The 17,734-nt window shown below is 41.1% G+C and overlaps 1 pseudogene; it reads right to left on the bottom strand.

The window, feature by feature from the left end:
• Nucleotides 1-1,767: 1,767 nt before the first annotated feature.
• On the bottom strand, nt 1,768-6,762 carry LOC121309170 (annotated as a pseudogene).
• Between the last annotated feature and the right edge of the window lie 10,972 nt (nt 6,763-17,734).

Here is a 17,734-nt window from a genome sequence, read left to right as displayed (position 1 = left end):
ATGACTCGACTGTATTGCTGGTCGTATTCTACCAACACCAATTTACCTGGCATATAAATACGACATGTGGATCACAGTCATTTCCTGAGTTGAACTTTGAACAACATGGCTGCTATAATGCATGCTGTGTATTTAAGACATAGGCAGAGACACACAAGAGTGTGCAGCATCTTTGACATCCTTTCTGATCAAGAAATTATACTGAAGTACCGCTTGAAGAGGGAGGATATTGTGACAAGGATGGCTTGTGGGTGACATCAGACCAGGAAGAGAATGGATACAGTACTGCGAGTGAAGCGCTGATGCGCATATATAATAAATAATAATAATAAACACTAGACAGAACACAGAACAAAACACATTAACAAAATAACAAGCGCAAGGGCTATACAAAATACTCAAGGAGTAAATAACACAGGACAAACAGCACAGTACAGAACACGCAAAACACTTGCCGTATACCTCTAACACCAACATTACCTCTAACACACTAACTATTTTACCACCCGTGATCATCTTATTTATACACCTGTCACGTGTAGCATGTGTGCAGCACATAAGGCCACCGTTGGCCACGTCACCTATTAAAAAAATAACCTCCCTCCCCTCATGTTAGTTTTTCCCCCTGTGGTTGGCTCCTCCACCTGGGGCAATCCTGGCAGTGGAAATGCTACCAGTGGCAACGCTGGCAGTGGCAATGCTGACAGCGGCCATGCTGTCAGCGGAGATGCTGACTGTGGCAAGGCTGGCTCCTCTAGCACTGAAAGACCCCCAGGAGGTGGCAAACAGGCATCTCCAGGCGATGTGGGACAGGCAATCCCAGGCATTGCTGGCTTGACCTCTTCGGGCGTTGCAGCCCTAGGCATTGCAGTGGACGCAGCAGCAATACACACACACACACACACACACACACACACACACACACACACACACACACAAAAGTTATTAAAAAAATTAATCCGCAGTACTTCTCCTGGCCTGCATATGTGGAGATGCTGTTTTCCCACTTCTATGGGCTTTTAAAGAGTGCTTGAAGAGTGCTTGCAAATGTAGAATACAAAGGTTACATCAGGGCAAAGGTGGGGATGTTTAATAGTACAGCCTCTGGTATTTGGTAGCCATAAATATGTTGTGCTTCTGGTGTTCTCATCAAACATGATAAATGAGAGAAATTATAAGTATTGTTAGCTATTTGCTAAAACATCACTGTATAATGACTTGATGAACATTTTCAAATCATTATACAGCTATGGCCAAAAGTTTTGCATCACCTAGAATTTTAGGATTGAGACAATTAAAAAAAAACAAAAAAAAAACTATATAAACATAATTTATATCCTTATTTAACATCATGTAATCAAAGAAACTACAAAATGATATCGCAAAAGTCGTATCATCCTTCTGTATCATCATTCTGATTATGTAACATGTGTTTTTCATTAAACATATGGAAAACTACAAAGTGGTCTGTAATTAAATATGTTACAGTAACATTATTCAAGATACTTCACAGCTTCTCACTGTCCATCTGCAATTCACTTCTGCTAAAGTATGACATCTTTATCGCTAATGAAAACTATCTTGTAATAACACAAAAAGTATTGCGAAATAATGCAATATTATCCAGTAATATCAAAATAAATATGTTTTTCATTGTGACGCTAATGAGCTTCCATAGTAAAGTATATACACACTTCATTTTTGTTTTCTCTCCTTTCGATTAACCCCAACACAAAATGAAGCTTTCTTAAATGTCACCTTACTGGGTCAGCAGGTGTCATCAAAAGATAGCTCCTTGCTGGGAAAACTTTTTACAGTGACAGCAGTATCATCTAACTCCCTGGTAAAGTGATCAGGGCTTTCCCCATTGGACGTGTCTTTTATCACTCTGTAATTGAGAGCCATGCTGTAGTTGGTGGGGTTTTCTGACTGCTGTTGCTTACATTTGCAGAGCTTCTTGAAGGCTACCGTAAATTTCTGAGACATGGCGTTGTAAATAACTGAGTTGATCGTACTGTTAAGGTATATACAGATTCTGCAGAATAGGATGAACCAAGTAACAGAATTTGCTTGGGCAAGGAAAGACTTGACCACTACCAATGTGCTGTAGGGCATCCACAAGAGAGCGAACAGAATTACCACCACTGCCAGCATCTTGGTGACCTAGAGCAGAAGGAACAGAACATTTCATTCACAGTTGGAGATTATTATGACAAGCAAGCTTGTAGCCATGATTACTGTTCACCTGTTTCAATACGTTTTGTGATCTTAAAGTGGTGCTAACACAACAATTACAGTAAATCTAACCTTTCTAAATGCTATAGAAGAATCCCATTAAAAATTAAATACACATTTAAAATAATGTGTGCCTCATTCATATAGAAAAATGTGAGATCTATGAAGTGATATTAATACATATCAGATAAGATTTCCTGGAATTGTTTTGTGAGCTATATGTCATTTAAAATGAATAAATAGTTAGAAAGATGCCTAACTAGAAATAAAGCTTGAAAGACTATGATTCAGGTATGGTATAATGGGAATAGCCAAGACTAAAACTTACCTCAATTACAAGACAAGCAGTGATTAAGGTATATGGATGACCTTTAAAACAATCAGGGAGGGGAGGGAGAGAGGGGAGGGGAGGGAAAGGAATAACATTTTACTTCCTCTTGCCCATTTCTCTAGCGCCTACCTCATTTGCTTAAATGTCATCATTAGAAATGTCCTGCCAAAGGGTAACTCGTCACACGTAAACCTGTTTTATCATGTTACAGTAACAACAATATACCACTAAAAAACTAAACTAACATAAGGAATTCTCGATGATGGTAAAACATGTCCTTCAAAGAATGGATAATAATATATGAGGTAATGTCATTTTCATGGCCACACAAATATCTGTTTTTGGAAATTGTACATTTTAGGAAGATTCCTGTTGTCGTTCTATAGAACTATAGAACCACACGCCAATAGATTATATTTGTAAACCATTTGTAATTATTTGGCTGTAACTTTGTAAAAACACAGCTGTAACATATATCACTGTAACATATATAAAAACATATATCCCGTCCCTCTCAGCTAATCATTTCACCTGCATCCTACAATGGAGATTTCAGGAGGGAAGACAAGCTGTAATTCAAGCCATTAGTGCAGGTATATGATATCCCAAATACAAGTTCACTTTTCTTGAAAATGAGAAAACAAATGATTTATTTATTTATTTATTTATTTTTTGTAATAACAGATTCCTGCTGTGACTAGAATGGTTTTGAAATCTTGACATATTTAATTCAAAACTGTATTCTTAAACATAGACAATACAATACAATTTCTTAACCCCTGAACTCTATTATCATAAATAGTTACAAGTGGTACATACAAAACTGTCATAGATTTTATTTAAAAGGCGATAGGAATACTTTACTGTGATACAGTAGTAATTTTATTACATTTAAATAATATTAGAATTTTCAAAAAATATTCAAACATGAATTTGGCCCAGCACTACAGGTAATTAATGTATAGCAAGTAATTACTTTGCAATCACTGGTAATAATTACAGATTTAATATAAAGCATTAACACATTTTCTTATATTAACCAATAGGCTACAGTTTGAAAATAGCTAGTCTTAAGTTTGTGAAGGGCCTATTATATTATTGCAATTTTAAAATGAAGTCATTAATATAAAAATGAATGTGATTGATAATGTTGTACTAACATTACAGTAGACATCTGTGTATTCATAATATTCATATTAGAATATGAATAATATCATTTTTACAGTACAGATCTTATCTGTCTCCTTAATGTAACTGTGCTGCTGGAGCACCAGCTCAATGCCTTTGAGTTAAAAATTTTCTTGAGAGGTATCATTTCTTAACTTTTGTGCATTCTTTTTAGGGTGGGAGAACAGAATTCTTCAAATGTATAAAACAGTGGCTAACATTAGGGGCACGACATAAAATATAGAAAAATCCAGGAAATAAATGGGCAAATAGAGGTTTCGAGACACTTTGTAGGCACAGACAACTACTGTCATATTTGCATAATTGTTCTGGATGTGAAAGTCCAAACAGATATGACAATCTTCTTAGCTCTTGAAAGTGTGCAGAGAAAATTAGCTTTAATGGGATGATATATCACTATGTACCTCTTGATGGTAAGGGCAGTTATTGACAAGAAGATGCATTGATCCCCAGATATTGGAGATAAGTAATGCATAAGCGTCCAGCATAAATAAACCCAGGATCCATAGATACTTTCTGTAATGTTGGGTAGACCTGCTCCAATAAGAACCATCAGATCACAAGGTAGCAGTTGGTAGGAGTCCTCATGTTCTTGGTCATAAGGACTACCAAGACCACCATAATATTACTGTGACGAAGTTCCCGTCCCTGTGTGTATTTTCTGTTATATGTTTTTGAGTGTGGTGTGTTAAATGTTGGTGTATAGACATTGGGACACGGGATATAAACGGGTCTGTGTAACACGAGTGTTTAAAATGTATATTTGTATTTAGGCCCGAGGATTGCACAGTACTTCACGTGCAAGTAAAAAGTAATAATATGTGAGCACGGGGAATTACACTTTATTAATTCACGTGCTGTTGTACCGAGACTCCAATTTAATGATTGATTAGCAGTCGAGTCTTGGTACAGCTGCATAAAAACAGCATGTTTTCACCCACTCGCGGTTGGGTGTTCGGTGAGTGGAGAACGGGAGAGAGAGTAGGAGAGTTTGAATTTCAATTGCTATTGCGTGCTGGTGGGACCAGCACGATATTTGTTTATTTAACTCACAGTATTTTTGTTTAGTATTAGTCAGTTTTTGTTTGTCTGTTTATTTTGGCTACCAGTGCCGTGTCCTGTTGTTTCTGTTTGTTAAACTCTTTTATTTTGCTATAAACCGGCACAAGCAAGCGCCACCATCATTTCAATTCATCCGTCCTGTCTGTGTATTTCGTTCCTTTTCCTGGTTCTGACGCCGCCCACTTTGGCCGTCTTTGTGACAATTACCCACAATGCCTAATCCACAAATGGTAATGACCAGTAGAGTACTCACTATCTTGCATTCAATACTTGGCTCTGACCAGTTTCCTACAGTCCTGTTATCTTGATAAAAAGTCACATTCTCTTTCTTCAGCTGCAATTTTCTTTAAATGGTTCTGCAGTGAAGTAAGTCACTGATCAGCGTATCCGATTTTATTTCTTTAAGCTGGAGAAACATAATACAGATGGACTGACTATTTTATATATACTGCATCTACTGGCAATTGACTGCATTTTCAATTAAAAGTGTAAGAAAATAGCTTTTTAGCTTCACTAAAGCATCTATTATCAACAGTTTTTAAACAGCTAAAATAGATCAATTATGTAACATGATAGACTTAAGGATATAATCAATATTAAATGCCACTGAAACTAAATATAATTCACAAAGTAACCTGCATTATTCTCAGTCTTAACTCTAATTATATTGCATGGTCTTTTGAGCTATTGTGCTTAACCGTTAATTTAATTCAACCTACATTTTTTTCATTAATTAGATTATGTTTTGGGGTGGCACAGTGGCGTAGTGATTACATAGACATGTTTTCACCTTCACTGTTAGTGACATAAAACTATGTGCCTATTGAGGTGATATGGAATGAATTATATACCTGTGGAAAGGGTGTGGGTAATTCACTGACCAGGAGACAGACAGGTGTACTTGGAAACACCACACAGGTGCCCAGTTTTATTTTGGACCAGTTCTTATTTTTCTCCGGCAGAGGGCACTGTTGACCGTGGGCTGCCTATCAACAATGATAGACAGCACCACGGAAATACCACAGCTGGTACACGAACAGCAAGTGCACTCGCAGGTGCTCAAAGAAATAATAATGAAAACAGAAGGCGAAAAGAACAAGGGAAAATAAAACAGTAATAAAACTACAAATAAAAGGTGCTGCACTCGGCAGCGTTTTCCCGGTCACCGCTACCCGCACGACCCGGATCACCGTCCTATTCTATCGGCTATCTAGCCTGCTCTTTTACAATACGCCGGGGTCTGCCCAAGGATTCCCCGCTCTCTCTCTCTGTCTCGCTGTGAATCTTTATTTTTCTCCCGGCTGATTCCCGGTCCTGAATCAAAGCTTCCGCACTCTTGGCGCGTCTAAGTGGGCAGACCTGAGGAAACAACAGAGCGTTATTTTATAGGACCAACAATCACCCAAGACCCGCCTCTCAGCCATTCAGAGAGGGGGAAAGTCCACACACCCACTTTCCCACCTCCCCGTGTCACTGTCATTACTCACAGGCGGTTGTTGGGTGACTGCCGCCCTCTTCCTGCAGCCCGTGAACATGCCAGCAGAGTCAGCACAGATCTCTCCCTGTTACAATACCATTAACACATTTCCTCCAGACAACAGAACCTCTAAGCCTTTAAAAAAAAAAAACTGTTCCAGTAAACCATTTAGCAACGGTAACAGTTAACTACAGATCTGTATCCATGGAAGCAGTAACCATGTACTACTGTGAGAAGGGTTACATTATTTTGTCAGTTTTATTGACATTAAGCTGTTGTATCTTATCTGGTTTTGAATATTACTCATGCAGTCTGACAATAGTGCTCTGGACATTATTGTTCATTTTACTATCTATGTAAGGAAGCTTAACATATTTCAATACTTCCTAGTGAAGGCATTGCAACAGTATTGTTTTGTTTCATTTCCAATGTGAATAAGTTATACCTGGATAAAGTCGTCACACTTCATGTCACCAGCCATTTTTTTTTTTTAACCACTGAACTTTGTTTTACAGTTCTGCTGAATAACACCTGTAGATTAATTACTATATATACATTGTCAAGGTTACCAGAAAAATACAAATCTAAACATGTTCCTAATACAGTAGTCCTGCATAGAATTGCAAAGTGTTAAAATATATTAAAATATTTCATTGTAAAAGTTAAAGCATGCATGGTCTCCACATCAGTAATAGCACAAAAGCATACCACAAAGGTTTCTTACCTAATACTCATAACAGCTTGGGTGCCAATACTTGTAAAGAAATACAAGCCTTAATTGCTATTGACAGATTATAAAATATTTGTAATATAACATGTGGCATAAGAATATAAGAAGTGTTTGGGAAAAAGAAAAGACCATTCGTTAGGACACCATTCTCAGCTTCCATTTATGCCCTTTTGTTCTACCCTCTGTAACAATCTGAAGTAGTGTTTGAGTTAACTGTATCTATACCATTTATGATTTTTAAGTCCCCTCTTTCCCTTGTTTTTTTTTGGAAATTTTTTTATGGAATTTTTTTAACCTTTCATCATAGCTCATGTTGTTTAGTCCTGGTGTCATACTAACCGCCCTTCTCTGTACCTTCTCGAGTGCAATTATGTATGTATTCTAGGTGCAGTCTAACTAAGGCAATGTGTAATCTTAGAATAGCCTCTCTAGACTTGTATTCCATGCTTTCTTTCAACATCGCCTAACATTCTATTTGGCTTTTGAATTGCCTCACCACATTGGCAAGATACTTTTAATGATGACTTCACTATAACCCTAAGATCCTTAGTCCTCATCCCCTATTTCCATCTGTTCATTTTATACGTATAACCTGGATTTTTACGCCCAATATGCAATACTTTACATTTTTTAACATTAAAATTAATTTGCCACAGGTTTGTCCATTACAGCGAAGGTCCAAATCCCTTAGAGTTGGTTGGGCTGCGGTTTCATCTATCCCCAAGTTTGGTATCATATGAGAAAAAACAAAAAAACTCTATGTACATAACATGTACAATAAAAACGCTTTCCTGTTCCATGGATTTAATGACAAAAGTGTTCTGCAACAATATATTTCAGGATGCGACATCTATGCATAAAAAAACTAAAATTGCATTCAAGGTTGGCATGCAGCTACCAACACTTACAAATAAAGCATGATACCAACAAGCAGATACTATAAATCATGGTTGGTACAATAGGTCTTGTAAGATTCATCTTCTTTACAAACAAATAGTCTGACAGAGATTGTAAAAAATAACAAAGTCTTTATTGTGGAAACATCAGAGAACAAAATAAAACAGAAAACTAAAATGAAGGTAGGCGCCTCTGGCTCAGTTGATGTGAAGCTGAACTGCAGAGGTGCGTTTCTTTATTGGCATCAACAGATGGTCATCTGAGCACTAATGGCATTAAAGTTTGTTTCTGAGCCCTCCTCTGGCATCAGAGATGTTGTCTGAGCAAAGAGTCAATGATGTACACAGTATATAAATGGTAAGCATCCAGCGTACATGACAAGAATGTCTGCTTAACAATTACACCCAAACCAATAACCCCCCCCCCCCCCCCCCGTCTCTTATCTCCTCTATCTTTGCAGTCAGCCAAGAATGGATTGCCTCACCACTATCTATTTTACGGGCAGAGTGTCATGCAGTTCAACCAGCCCACTACCTTAGACAAACCTTGTCTAAGAGTTTAATAAACCTTCAATTCAAGGCTTACAGACTTTATGTTTCTTTGAACAGAGTACAAATTAATATAGTCAAAGTTGAAGAAAGCAGAGGAAGCAGTGTATTGCTAATATAGTACCACAAACATTAAGCACAAATAGAATATAACTGTTTACCATTTAAAGGGGTACATATAATTATTACAATTTATATAAAAACATTGTATACATTCTAGAAACAAAAATGTTATCTCTGTTCCTTAATTATACAATCTAGTACCTTTTCGTCTACAAATTAACCCCTGCCTATAATATTTTTGTTTAATAAATAGTCTCAATCTTACTCTTAATATTACTTCGATCATTTTTTTTTAATCGGTCTATAATTACCTGGGTCCATCTTATACCCCTCTTTAAAAATGTCACCACATTTGCAAGTCTCCAGTCGTCCAGAAATCTCACCTTTCTGTAGAATATTCTACCCTTGTTTCCTTAAGCACCCTTGGATAAATCTCACCTGGGTCTGGTGATTTGCTATTTTTAATCTCCTGTAGTTTATTTAATGCCTGGTCTGCTTCACTGATGCTGAAATCTGTAAGTGCACAAACTGGTGGCACTTGCGGCATATCATTTGCATCCTCTCTGGTGAAAACATAAACAATTATGTGTTTAATACATCAGATATATTATAGTCCTCATAGACCTAACTATCATATTCATCCCTTAAAACCTTACCACCCTCTTTCACAGTTCTTTTACTTTTATAATACTGAAAGAATTGCATAGGATTATATTGAGAATCCCAGACAATATTTATTATTATTATTATTATTATTATTATTATTATTATTATTATTATTATTATTATTATTATTATTATTATTATAATAATTTATTTGGCATCCTTTATTCAATTCAACTTAAAGGTGTTACAGGGTTGCAATGCAAGCTTAATACTTAAATACAGTGTAGTTTACGGTACAATATTTCTTTCTAGATCTCTTTTGGCCTTCCTAACATCCATGTGTGATTCTAAATCTAACAATGTATTTCTGGTTCTTATGCAATGCCTATAATAGCAGACTGATTTGATCAGACTAGGTGTAAATGGAATGCTTTTTTTTATGGTGACAAGTCAATTTGCTCAGTAGACAGCAATAGTTGTAGCACCAACGGTAAAGATTGAATTCGTAGACTTGAGGTTAGTGTTGTTGGAGGAGGAGGTAATCTATTACTTTTGGTCAAAACAAATGGTTGTTCAAAATATACCATTAAAACATAATACAACTGCTTATTTCTCATTATATATATAAGGTTTAAAATAGAACCTTGTGACAGAAATATGAGTTCTGGTGATAAATCTTCCTCCCGACCTGTGAGGGCACTAAAGAACGGGAGGAGAAGTATCTGGAAGGGCTGGCCTGACAGTTTGTTTCCAGGACAGGGAAGTGGGTCAGCCTGGATGGAAGCGAGACTCTGTTGTAAGACCGTATTGATTTGAAAGGTAAACAAGAGGCAGCTGCAAGCAATAAAGCAGCTGCAACCGTTTACCTAGATATCATGCGGGATTACATATAGGGGCCAGGGTAACGCTGATCTTTTCCTTCGTTTGGATTAACGCTAGGAGAGAAGGACTGAGAGAGGAGCTCTCAGAAAATACGAGAAACAGGTGTTTGTTACGTGTTGTGTGTTATTTTTGTCTGTCTGTAATTGTCTGTCTTTATCGCACCACTAGACAGTTAAAGCACACCTCCGGAGCTGTCGCCACGAAAGCACTATCCGGAGCACCACTGCACAGAGCACCTGCACGTTTGGATTCACCCAGGACTGGTGACCGTGCCTTTGTTTTCTGTTCAGGACTGTGTTGTGTTATTCACGCTCCCCGCGCTTTATACATTGTTGTGTACTGCCGGGGATTTATTATTTGATGGTCGCCAGACCTGGAAACGGCACAATAAACACTTATTCACTAAATTACCGTTGTCTGCCTGTCACTCCTGCATTGCATCACTGCTACACCAACCACTTTGCCACACATGGTGTCAGATCTGGGATCATGAATTGCAACGCACTGGCAGAGCTGCTGCAGGTGCTGGAGAGCAGACGCGAAACAGAGGAGAGAAGGAGGGAGGAGCGCTACACGGCACTCATTGAACGGGTAGGACTGGCCATGGCGGCAGTAACAACCCCTACCATAAAATCAACAATGTCACCCCCAAAGGCTCGAGCGATGAAAATGACGGCGGAGGATGACCCGGAGGCATTCTTGGTGGCGTTTGAGCGACTGGCCACCACGGCGGGATGGCCGCAGGAGTTCTGGACGAGCCAGGTGGGACCCTGCCTGATTGGGAAGGCTCAGGCAGCTTACCAAGCCCTGAGCGACCAGTACGCCACCGATTATGACCTATTCAAGCAGGCTATCCTCCGCCACCTCAACATTACAGCGGAGACTCATCGGACGCGGTTCCAGGAATTCCGGAGAGCCCCGGAGACCCGCCCCAGGGTGGTTGTGCGACCACATGGTCCATTGGCTGACCCCCGACAAAAAGACTGTGCAGCAGATGGGGGAAGCCATTGTGGTAGAACAATTCTGCCATGTGGTCAGTGCCGAAACCCAGACTTGGATACGGCGCCACAACCCCGACACCCTGGAGGAGGCAGTCGAACTGGCCGAAAACTTTGAGGACTCCCTAACGTCGGCCCGGGTCGGGATCTTCTCAGTCCCTGTCCTTCACAGTCACCAACCTCTCCCTCCCTCTCCTCCAACACCACCACCACCCTCATTCCCAGCACCCAGACCTCCCAGACCGCCGACCCCGTTGGGCCCCCTTGCCTCCCCCCCATGGAGACCGAGGTTGGCCCCCAGCTGGAGTAGAGGTGTTGCCCCTGCCCCGTTGCCCTACCAGCAGCGGGACAGATATGTAACCTATGCGCCCTCTGTCCCCCCTCTCTGTTTCAGATGCAACCAGCCAGGACACCGGACCAGGTCAGGCCCCACTGCCATGGAGTGTGACGTGGCTGCATGCAATTGGGCATCTGGAACTGGTAAGCACGGGGAAAAAGGTCGGGAGGGGCCCTGTCTGATTGACGTTGTTTTGGGAAATGTGAAAACCCACGCGTTAGTGGACACAGAGTGTGAGCAAACCTTGATTAGGACAGCTCTCTTGGACGGTGTGTCGTTGCGGCCACAAGGTCAGGTGGCCATCTCCTGTATCCATGGAGACACGGCGACATACCCCACACTAAAAGTATATTTATCGGTAGGACCGATAAAACGTCACCTCGTAGTCGGGGTGGCGGAAAGGTTGCAACACCCAGTTATTCTGGGCCGAGACTGGCCAAACTTCAAACAATTGATGCAAATAATGGCAGTCTCAGCCACACAAGTAAACGTGGCAGAAAAAAAAGGGAACGAATTGGTGATGTGTTCCCTTTTCATCCTGAAATGTTTTCCCCTCTTTTCCGTCCTAGAAAAACAAATAAGGAGAGACGGACAGAGAAATGGGAGGGAGCATCTTTGAGACAAGGCTGGGGTCTGGTGGGAAAGTGCTGCAATGGTAACAAATGCCAGTCAAAGGGAGTCGGAACGCAGTGTGACCTGGAGAGCGAGGTTACTGGGCCATAGGGCAGAGGCTATTCCAGCCCCTCTCAATGTACCAGACCTGTGGTACTCAAGTGCGGACATAGTGTGGGGCCAACATAACGACCCATCACTAGTGCACACTTGGGGGCATATCCGGTCCATTGAAGGTAAGGATGTTGATGGCGCTGGGGCGCTAGTATATCCACATTTCAGTACCAAGGAGTGATTACTGTATAGGGTAAACCTAGCCGCGGGCACAGGACAGCCTGTAACACAATTGTTGGTTCCCCCGTCTTGTCGGACCGAGGTCATGAGGCTGGCGCATGATATCCCTTTTGCGGGGCACCTCGGAGCCGAGAAGACGAGGGAACAGATATTGGCTTGATTCTATTGGCTTGGTCTTCATACTGATGTGTCGAAATATGTAGCCACATGCCCAGACTGCCAACGAGTAGCACCGGGTCGAGTGCGCCCCGCCCCTTTGGTCCCACTGCCCATTATTTCCACTCCTTTTGAGCGCATTGCAATGGACATAATGGGCCCTTTGCTACCTTCTGACTCCGGGTATACGCATATATTAGTAGTGGTGGATTATGCAACGCGATACCCGGAGGCAGTTCCATTGAGGTCCACTAGTGCAGCTGCAATAGCTACCGAGTTAGCGCAGATTATGGCTAGAGTAGGGATCCCCAAGGAGATTTTGACTGATCACGGAACCAATTTTTTGTCCAATACATTACAGCAGGTGTACAAAATATTGAAAATACGTCCCATTAGGACGTCCGTTTATCATCCACAATTGGACGGTTTGGTTGAACGCTTTAATCAGACCTTAAAGTTGATGCTGAGGCGATTTGTAACAAAGGAGCAGAAACATTGGGCATCGCTTCTTCCCTACCTCCTTTTTGCGGTGAGAGAAGTGCCGCAGAGTTCAACGGGGTTCTCCACCTTTGAGCTCCTGTACGGCCGGCAGCCTTGCGGCATTCTCGACCTGCTGAGAGAGGGGTGGGAGGAGCACAAAGGCTTGTCTAAAAATGTAGTGAAGTATGTGCTCCTAATCAGAGATCGCCTGGATTTGGTCGGTAGTTTGGCCCAGGACAACCTCAGATCCGCTCAGCACCGACAGCAGCAGCATTACAACAAAAATGCACGGATTCGAACCTTTCGACCAGGGGACAAGGTAATGCTGCTACTTTCCTCATCAGAATTGATACTGTGTGCTAAATGGCAGGGGCTGTATGAGGTGATTCAGGCTATAGGGAAAGTAAATTATGAAATTAGACAGCCCGATCGCCGGAATGAACGTGAAATTTACCATGTTAATTTGTTAAAGCCCTGGCAGGCAAGGGAGGTCTTATTTATAGCCCCAGGCAATATGAAGGATGATTTAAGTCCCTGTCCAGAGACCCCAAGCACAAGAGCAATTTCTATGGGGGAACAATTGGTTCCGGATCAGCAAAGAGAGCTGCGTAAGCTTATTGAGGAGTTCAGCAATGTTTTTTCTGACATGCCCGGCAGAACAAACTTAGTTGAATATGACATTATCTCTCCACCAGGTGTCACAGTGCGAGAGAGACCATACTGGATCCCGGAAAGTCGACGAAGTGGCAGAGGTATTGGATATGGTTGAGCTCGGGGTGATTGAACCTTCCAGGAGCGAGTGGTACAGTCCGATCGTCATAGTGGCTAAGAAAGACGGCACCAACTGCTTCTGCGTGGATTTCAGAAAGGTGAACGCTATTGCTAAATTTGATGCATATTTCATGCCTCGGGTTGACAAACTTTTAGACAGACTGGGAAAAGCGAGGTTTATTTCCACTCTGGACCTGACGAAGGGATACTGGCAAATCCCTTTAACCCGCAGTTCCAGAGAGAAAACCGCATTTTCAACACCAGAAGGGCTGTTCCACTTTAAAACCATGCCATTTGGGCTACACGGTGCAACCGCTGTCTTTCAGAGACTGATGGACCAGGTTTTACGCCCACATCATGAATATGCAGCAGCGTATATTGATGACTTGGTGATTTACAGCTCCACCTGGCGAGAGCATTTGGCTAGGGTGACAGCCGTTCTTCAGTCTCTAAGGGCAGCCCAGCTGACAGCTAACTTGAGGAAATGTGAGTTTGCCAAAACAGAGACTCAAAATTTGGGATTTTTAATGGGGAATGGAAGGGTGAGACCTGTAGTCACCAAAATACAGGCTTTGGTTGATGCAGCGATCCCCAAAACCAAGACTCAGGTGAGGTCACTATTGGGCTTAGCCGGTTATTACCGCCGCTTCATCCCCGAGTACGCCACAGTGGTTAACCCGTTAGTCGACCTCACCAAAAAGAGTGCTCCAAATTTAATTAAATGGTCAGCTGAGTGTCAGGGGGAATTTGATGCTATTAAGCGTACACTTTGCAAGGCTCCCACTCTTATCACACAGGATTTCACCAAGAGATTCATCCTCCACACCGACGCATCGGATGTAGGTTTGGGTGCAGTCTTGTCCCAAAAATTAGCTGGAGTAGAGCACCCGATATTGTACCTCAGTAAAAAAATGTTACCTTGGGAACGCAACTATCCATTTTAAACATTCCATCCCAAAAGAGACATTTTAGCACCCTTTCTGTGAGCTTACTTGTAATGCCGATTTACTTATAGAATGACATATGATTGTGAAGGAGTTAATGTTGCTGCTTTATATCGGTGCATCTTAATTTTAACTGCCTGAGTATTCTTAATGTTAAAAAAAGCTACATGGTGCAATTTCTAAAACAAATCTCAATTTTTCCACAGTGCTTTTTATAATGCCCTCATTTATGTGGGAGATAGTGAAGAGGGAAAATTGGTTAGTGGTAGCTGGTTGATAAATTTGTATGTTGTCTTGATCATTTTCAAAAAATATATATATATATATATATATATATATATATATATATATATATATATATATATATATGTGTGTGTTTGTGTTTTAAAATCTAAACAACAAAGCAGTGGCAGTGTCTTTCTCTGTTGATGAGATGCAAACACTGCGGCTGCTGGGTTGCCAAGTTATTTTTCCAGTGAGAAATGTGTTTTTAGACTACCACAAACATTGAGATTTAGTAATCTTTTACTGTTACACATCAAGCTTGTGTGTAAATCAACAAATACTTGTTGATGATTATTTTTAATGGTAAATTGTGTTCCAATCAGGTGGTTTTCAACACAATTTCTTTTCACTGTGTAAATATGGCACTATGCAGGAGTACCATTTCTGTGACTCAATCACTGCAGCTTTTTCAGCATATACTAGCACATTTGTAACAGGATTTGTGAGAAGTTCCTGTCACACTCAGTTATTTTAAATGACAGAAGGCCTTCGTGATCGGTGTGTGGCTACATGCCATTTGCAGCACCAAGTCATTTTGAAATTCAATTCCCAAATTTAAAAATAACAAACATGGTTTAGAAACATCATTTCAAACATCCATAAACATGGTAGAACCTTGAATTTCAATTAAATTCAGTGCAAAGTAAAATCGGGTAAAAAGTGTGCAAATAAATTGTTTCCTTTTTTTAACCCTAAAATGTACCTGTCATCGTCCATTCAATATCTGATTAACATTCTTCTTTTCAGTTCAGGTACATTTTCATTGCAATAGCTTGCAGGTTCATTAGATCCTTGAATCCTCCGCAAAAACATTTCTCAGTGAATTGATAGTCAGAAGAATGAAAAGAAAAGTTATATAACTCAATTTTCATTTTAACCCAATTTTCTCCACCGCACACGACACTTTGTTGTACTGTAGTTGTAGGATTGTTCTTATAAATTATGGAGTAGAAAACATACAAAATCATTCCGAATGTTTTTTATTAGACTGGCCAGTTTTCATCAGAGAAGCTTGAGTAAACTATAATCATGTAACATAAAACAAAGTGGGTCTTCACAGCTTGTTTAAGTTTTCTTCCCAAGAGTTATAGCAGGTGGGCAGGTATTTCTGCAAGATGGATTCAGGAATCACTTTCGTATTTACTGTTCCATTCCCTGGACTGTATACAGTATATTCAGTAATCCTGTTTTCTGTTCTATCATGTGGTGTTGGGAGTTATGTGTATATCCAAAAGGTTAAACACTCAATCATATGTTAACATATTCAGTAGTACTAAAATATATCTATTTATCCTTACTTTAAAACAATCTTAAGATGTATGAAAGCCATGCAGAAGTGTGACGAGACAAAATACCCATGTGATCTCCCAAACTACCTATCCAATATTCCACAAATTGCACAGTGGTTTTGTGAAGTGAAAGTATAAAAACTTCATGATTTCCATTACACGAGAATAGATGTTAAAACTTCATGCTGATTTGAACTCAGCTCTCGCCAAGATAAGCACCAACTAAGACGTAGCTTTACAGTAAACTAATGTGATCCATCTGCATCTCCATCCATTTGCGTTGCTTTCCATCTGTTGATGTAGATATCCTACTGCCTGGTGCTGATGGCTGAAGTGTAATGCTGGTTCCAGGGATCAGCTTATTTCGCCTCCCCAGCGCATCAGCTCACACAACGGCTGCGATGCTGGCTCCAGGGATTAACCAAAGTGTGGTCTCCCCAGCGCATCAGCATGACAACCGTCTGGATTGAGCTAACTAAGGTACATTTCTGGGGTCTTCAAAAGGGCACCTTCCATCCTTGGTGTTCCGTTGACTAGCCCACGACACCTCAAGAGGGCTCAACAGTGATTCTGTCCCAGCATTACCCCCCCCCATCCCCCACTCAGCTCAGCCCAGCTTACTTACCTGTACATCAGTGTTTCTTTCTTTCTATTGTGCTTGAGATCCTCATCCAGAATCTTTCCATCTCAACCACAACCAGTTGCTGCTCCTTTCTGCTGCTTCAGATAAGTTCTTCACTGTGCGACGCAACTCTTGACCACTGAACCCGACATCTCTGAGAAACCGGGTTGTAGAGTGTGCCACAAATCCTCGACAACCCACCTCCACTGGGTAAACTCGGACTCTCCATTCTCGCTGTTCTGCTTCAGCAGCTAGTTGAGCATACCGAAGTTTCTTCCTCTCATACGCCTCATCCACAGCATCTTCCCATGGCATGGTTAACTCTACCAGATGAACAAGGCATGCTGATCCAGACCAGAAGACAATGTCTGGTCGAAGGTTATTAGTGGCACTCTCAGGTGGAAAAATAAGCCGTTGACCAACATCTGCCAGCATCTTCCATTCTCTAGCAGCTTCCAGTTGTCCTGGGCGAGGCTTGGTTTTAACACCTTTTCTTGGTGGTTGCTCTCCTGGACGGAGGAATATTTTCTTTTGTGTGTAATGCTTTGATGGAACTGGTGGCAACTTATTGGTCAGGTTAAGCTTGTCTTCCAATGCTAAGGCCAAACATCGCAGCACCTCAAGTAAACCATCCTTGGCTAAGACCCACCTTACATCCTGTCAAAATGTCCCTTAATGTTGCAGGTGATGAACACAAAGGACATGAGGGATCCCCAACCACCCAGAGGTTTAGGTTCTGTGGTGATGGGAGAACATCATATGTTGATCTGATGAGGAAACTGACCCTGCTCTGTTCCATTGTCCATAGGTCTTGTCAGCCGATCTTGCGTTGTTCCACACTCTCCCACCTCATCCATTCTCCCTGCATGGCCTGGGAAACAGCCTTTACACACCTGATCCTCTCCTGCTTCTGCACCTCATTGACTA

This window comes from Polyodon spathula, chromosome 3 (assembly GCF_017654505.1).
Source record: "Polyodon spathula isolate WHYD16114869_AA chromosome 3, ASM1765450v1, whole genome shotgun sequence".
Classification (NCBI taxonomy): domain Eukaryota; kingdom Metazoa; phylum Chordata; class Actinopteri; order Acipenseriformes; family Polyodontidae; genus Polyodon; species Polyodon spathula.
Note: the sequence above shows the minus strand (reverse complement) of the source record. Positions and strands in the feature narration are given on the sequence as shown.